General features: G+C 32.9%; 1 long non-coding RNA gene across 1 annotated transcript; it reads left to right on the top strand.

The window, feature by feature from the left end:
- Positions 1-320: 320 nt before the first annotated feature.
- Positions 321-4,400, top strand: LOC310639933. The gene is made up of 3 exons (XR_014492433.1): positions 321-799; positions 1,168-1,270; positions 4,209-4,400. It is a non-coding gene; the product is annotated as an uncharacterized lncRNA (long non-coding RNA).
- Positions 4,401-6,802: the final 2,402 nt, after the last annotated feature.

Genomic DNA, 6,802 nt, shown 5'->3' with positions numbered 1-6,802 from the left:
CTATAGCATCAGTGTTTCAACTTCTTCATTCCTCACTGGACCAAATTATTGTTGTTGCTGTTCGCAGCAGGAGACTTGGTTGCAGATAGTCTTGGTTACAAAAAAGGTTTTTCCTTGGTCGTACAAAATTAGCAATATCTGTTCAGGCTTTGAAAACAAGTATTTTCCTTCTTTAACCCAGGTGAAACATTTTGCATGGAAAACATTTTACTCTGGTCTATTCAGTTACACCCAAACCCTAATATCCTTCATATTAAAAAGCTGAGCAGGTAAGAATGCATCAGTGAGATTTCTAGTACTTTATACTGGTTTTCTTAATATTCAGGATATGAATTGTGTGATTGGATTTTACTTTTTAAAAAAAATAATCAATATTTGATACAAGGGGATGTGTCTCCTTTACTTCCTGCATCATTTATCTGAAACATTTATATAGATGTATTTTTCTATGTCCACAGAGATGCAGTCATTTGTGTGGAAGATTATAGTTTTAAATGGAAGAAGTGATCCAATTCTATCCACCCTTAACAGCTTTGAACTTTCTGTCTTTTTTTAAAAAATAGATTATTTAATTTTGGTCACCCTCTTAATGTATAATTCAATTTTGATTACAAGTGATCTTGGAAGTTTTTAGAATTTAAAAAATGACTACTGACAGAAAATATGTTTGATCTATAAAGAATCCTCAGTTCTTACATTTAGCGTGAAAAAGAAAGAAAGAAAGAAAGAAAGAAAGAAAGAAAGAAAGAAAGAAAGAAAGAAAGAAAGAAATATCAGCTAGTGACTGAACTCCACCAAGGTTTAATTAAGAGCATCCTCAAAGCTGATTAGTTTTTTTTTAAAAAAGTCATTTTCAAATGCAATTTGTAATTTCCAAATTTTGACCTTTTTGGTTTAAAGAAATTACCCAATGTATACCACATTGCCTGATAAGCAATAGCATGGTTTTATAGTACAATCTATAAATATATTTGTATTGATCACTACCATTACCAGAATTCTAATAATGCTCTAATGCAAACCATCATTAATGTTTATTTAGTTTTGTTCTGGCCACTGACACAGTGCTGACTCAAAACTGCTAACTCAGCATCTTTTTCAGTGGACTGCAGTTTCCTGCTTGCTTTACTTCTCTAAGAAATATAATTATCTCTCATTTCTCTTTAGGTTTTCCTTACCATCTTACAGTGCTGCATTCAGTCATTCATGCTCAATATATGCATCTTTGTCAAAAATTGAAAACTTTGATGGACAATTAAAAGGCCTGATGGTTAGTTTGGCCAAGGAATTCTTATTCTGACTTAAGCCCTTCTGTAGTCAATAGAAAATTCCAACTAAGAACACTATAATTACACCCAGAAGTAGTAATCCGAAATCTAAATTGAGCTTGAAGATAGCAGAATGGTTCCTCGGCTTACAGATCAAACCTCTGTCCGAATAATAATCATGTTATCAAAATTCTGAAAAATAAATGCATCTTGTTTCATTTCCCTACTCAGACTTTATAGAACACAAAATTCTCACTCAATAAGAACAGCCTACGAGAACAAGTCAGCAATTCTGTGGACGAAAGTTTAATATTGTGGCAATTAATACGAGAGAGAGAGAGAGAGGCAAACAAAGAACAGCACACTACTAGCAAACATCAGCAAGCTAATGCAAGTAATAAAATGTGGAAGGCTATGAGGTTTAGCATCTATTTGCCCCTTTCCAATAATCAGTTACACATAGTGAATCAGAAGATATTTTTACTACTGCAAAGAGTAGCCCCTGGGACCTTCTCTTATATCTAAGAAAAAGAGAGAAGTTATCTTGGGTTGTATTTTGATTAGCTATGAGCAAATGGGCATATGAATTAGCTTACAGCTTTGTTTGTTTTATTATAAAAGTTTTATTGATTTTCTAATTTTACATTTAAATATTTAAAAAGCCACATGGCGGCTGAGTTAATCGATAATTCAATAACATACAAGTATCTTTAGTACAAGTCTCAAACTAATACATTAAATATTTCTTCTTTTCCCCTTAGTATTTACTGTCTCATGTTTAAACTAATACAATTCTTATTATATCAATTAAATAAAAATAACATTCTTACTTTTATCAATAATTTTTAGCTTATACATATCCTGGTTATTTTAACATTCAGTCTTTATAGACAATCAATGTCCTAATTAGTCTTCCCAATTTTTAGTTTCCCATTAATATTTAAATTTAACATTTAATATTTATAATTTCCAAGTTTTAAATAACCAAAGTTCCCTTTATCACAATTCATCACAAAGTCTAATATTCAGGATACATGTCTTATCTATCTATATTCTATTTCTCACCATCTTACATCAACTAATTAATAATACAGTATAACATTCTTATTTTCCATTAATTTCCAAATGTCTTAAATTTAGTAATCAAAATTTCTCTTATTTCAACTTTAAATACTTCCTCTCTTTTTCTCTTAATGTCTACTATCTCATATTTAAGCTAGTAGTTTTTATTATAACAGCTAAGTAAAAACATATTTATTACATTTATCAATAGATTTTTAGCTTATCTTAATTACTTTTACATTGAACCTTTATAAAAAAATCAATATTCAAATTTAAGTTTTAATATTTATACTTCCAAGTTTTAAATGACCAAAGTTTTCTTTATCTCAGGTCATAGCAAAATCTAGTATTCAAAGTACACAACTTGTCTTTGAGTATGTTCTATTTTAATTCTCACTAGTAAGTCAAAACCCCAATTTTCTTCAGCCTTATTCTAGCTTTCTTTCTCTGCCAACTTGCCTTCCAATACCGTGCCTTTTTTTTGAGAAACAACTTTTATTAGTTTTTCAAATTACAACCTATATATTTAGAAAGCATCATGATACCTGGGTAGTCATCAATTGAGTAACAGAGTTTTCAATACATAGTTCGGGTTACATTATCATAGGATCCTTCTCTATTTCCCTCAACATTCAATACAACAAAATCCTGGAAGAAAGCAATGGCAAACCTCTAGAATGTATGACTTTTAGCCATAATACCCTATGTGGCAGCCTAAATTCTTCCCAGGAAGTTGGTTAGGTAAGTGTTTAAACTATTTGCAGCATCTCTAAAATGGTAGATGGTAGGCCTGCATCTTCTGCACATGGGGGAAAGATATAATGTTCCTACTGTACATAGCAGTCTGCTGTGATCAGTTGCTCTGCCTTGCATTGTGCCATTTTTAGTGCCTATAATTAGGGCAGTTGGTCACCATAATGAAAAGGAATTGAGCTTCTTCCTTTTGGAGAACATTGTGATAAATGCCAAAAACCAGAGTGCTAATACTGTGATGTGAGGCATTTTCATCTTCTGTACATATTTGCCAAGCTGTTAGCATGGCAGCTTTCTGATGCCCCAGTTATGCAGCTGTTTGAACCAGTCTATTTATGATACTATGAGTGATCATTAATTTCTAGAATCGCAAGCCACTTGGCATAATGAAAAAGAAACCTTTTATTCTGCTAGGAGAATTTTGCAGCAAAAAGGTTGCAAATCCCAGTACTTCCATCTCTCCATATATGGTATCTTTACATTCACCCAGTCACATTCAGACATGGATTTTTCTTAGCCATTTCAGTTTTCCCTTTTCCCTTTCCTAAGCACTTGACTGAATGAAGATACTGTATATTAATTTTTATTGTTTTGCTTTATATCTTTACACTCGATTGTAAATACAAGGAAATGAAAACTGAGCAGATAGTTTACAAACATGTTATATACTCTGTAAGAGGGGTGTTATATATTTTAAAAGCTGTCTGAGACATGCATTATTTGTTTTTACTTTTTAAATTATGTTACGAGTTAGAAAGCACAATTATTTTTCTAACATTCTTGTATCTTGTATAAGAAAAAGTGTTCCCTCTTTTGCTTTAAACAAATTTGGGTTATTAATGTGCAGTAATACAAACTTTATATCAATATCAATAACTAGATTTAAAATACACTGCAGAAGATTTTTTTTAAAAAAAAATCTGCAATATTTGCTTGTTCTCAAAGACTATTTTTGTTAAAACTAATATCATCTCACAGTAACTAATTATTATCATTAAATTTTAATTAGCCACAGATAGTGCTTCAAATTCAAATATCACTTTCTATTTTCAGTTCAATTTGTTGGAATATTAAGAAAATATACAAATGTGGTGCTAATTGCAGGACTGATGTTTTATTGAGCAGAGAGTTCAAAAAAAGAAAAAAGAAAACAGCAGAGGAAGAAAGCTTTCTTCATTAATAAAAGCAGTTAGTGAGGGCTCCAGCTGTGTGACCAAGAGAAGACCCAGCATGTAAATATAATCTTATAATTGGCGCATTCAAAGCGGAAAGGCAGGGGAGATAGATGTATATCAGAGAGAGGAAGAAACTAAACGAGAGAGCTATATCTGGCATTCTACACTTAATAAGATTTATTTTAATTGGAGGAAATGTTACTATTAAATCTATATAATGTGATTACCTGTATTTTTCAATTTGAAAGGATTTTGAACATTTATTTGACAAATAGAGTAAATAGAGCCCCATGGTATACTTTATTTGTACTTCGTTCTAATTCAGGTGTTCCAGTCCAAAAAAGCCCACTGTCAAAAAAGATAGGCAGATGGAATGAATAAGAAACAGAGTGAAATGAAATCTAGGGAGAGATAATCATTTAGAACCAAGAAGTATACAGTAAAGCTTGATCAGACGTTTCAAAATCTGGCAAGCAAATATATTGGAGAATGTTAACGAATAGTTTAAAAATGCTTGGAGATCACTGTGTATTGTTTCCAAGACATTTGAAGATGAAATTGTTCATATTTAGCTGTAGCTGTAGCTAAATGAGAGGCACTGAGATAACTGGGATAATATCTTACAGTGTTATCTGGGATTGTTTTGATCCTGTGAAATTTGAGCAAATAGGCAAAAACTCTGAGACAGCAATTTTGGTAATAGATCCCTGCCCTTTATGGCTGATTCAAGGGAAGAAATGTATAAATAAATTTGACTGATGATAACTTTCCCCAATAGAAGAGAATAATTTAGCTCAGGGCTGAATGTTTTATGTCTCTTACGGGTGGTATGTAAATGTGGTTTCTCTCTGTATGTCTACTGATGCCTGATTTAACTGCATGCCAATCTTCCAAGATTTTCTTTCTTTCTTTTCCTTCCTTACTTCCTCCCTCCTTCCTTCCCTCTCTCTCTTTTTTTTTTTCTTTCATTCATCATATTTAGCGGAAACTGTGTGTTGTAATATTAAATAAGTTTCATTATGTGTTCTGACTGCTTCTTGGTGTTTATAGATGCACTCTTCTAGTCTTCTGCCTATCTGTCCTACATAGTGGCTGTTGCATTACATGTTGTAGATCAGGGATCTCCAACCCCCAGTCCGTGGACCAGTAACGGGCCATGGCATGCCAGGAACCAGTCCACACAAACAAGCAAAGCCCCATCTGTGGGATTCAGGCAGTACACAAAACCACTTCACCTCCAGACTGTGGAAAAATCTCACTCCACGTAACTGGTCCCTGGTGCCCAAAAGTTTGGGGATCTCTGTTGCAGATGATTCAAAAGCAGAAGACATTACATTTTTTTTGAACTGATGTTATCTAGTTGGTTAATGAAACATTTGCAAGCAAACAACCAAGCTCAGACAGCTGCAAGAACTTCACAATCTATTTTTCATCTAAAAGTTCCTTACTGGATAGCCTTAAGGATGGTTGTTCCTCTTGTGCTTTCCTCTATCCTCTGAAAGAAAAACTAGTCAGCAAGACAAGGTCAGAAATGTTCTGGATGTAGCATGTTTTCTCCTATAATCACTAATTCAAATCCCCTGTCAATACCACTTTTTGTCTCTTTAGATAATCTATTTCCTTATGGAAAACAATATTCACTTTGTCTTTATTGGAGTCATCCCAACATGTTTGTAATACATATATTAAAATACATATAGTCTTCTTGTATAACATTTTCAGAAAACTGAACACAACAAAACTAGGCATTCGTACATATCTTCCATTCAAATAACTATGCATGCAAAATATATGCATACTGTATTTCTCTCAGGCTCATAATAGCAATAACAATAGCACTTAGACCTATATACCCTCCATAGTGCTTTACAGCATTCTCTGAATGGTTTACAATGTTAGCTTATATTGCCCCCCAACAATCTGGGTCCTCATTTTATTGACCTCAGAAGGATAGAAGGCTGAGTTAACCTTGAATCGGTCAGGATCAAACTCCAGGCTGCGGGCAGAGTTAGCCACCAATAATGCGCTCTAACCACTGCTCCATCATGGCTCCTCACTTAAAAAGTCTGTGAGGATACAATTAATACTTATATCCATCTTAAAATCATCATCACAGATCATTTATTAGCTCTGTGTTTATCTTAAAAGCTACCTTCAGCACTCATGAATCAGTTGCAGGTTTGCCATTAACTAGCAAAAATTGTCTGTACTATTCTCTTTGATTGTAATTTTGTTATGTGTGTTATACAAAAAGCTAAGTAATAACATTCCAAGTACTAAAAATACAGAACTCAGACATTTCATAATGATTATCTTTGACCTTGAGTGATGAAGATCAAATGCATGCAGGAGAGGAAACCAATTAATTGTCTTTCAGGTTAAATAGGCATATATTTAATGCCTATTAAAATATAAATTAAATACACCCAGAGCATTCGTTTAAAATTTTACCTGTATCAAATGTGTTGTTATCACAATAACATTGAGGAAAAGTATTTGATCTTAGTCATAACAAATCTATTTAAGGCTGAGAAATACACTACG

The sequence above is a fragment of the Vipera ursinii genome, assembly GCF_947247035.1.
Source record: "Vipera ursinii genome assembly, chromosome: 4".
Lineage (NCBI taxonomy): Eukaryota > Metazoa > Chordata > Lepidosauria > Squamata > Viperidae > Vipera > Vipera ursinii.
The sequence above is the reverse complement of the archived record's forward strand: the minus strand, read 5'-3'. Positions and strand labels throughout refer to the sequence as shown.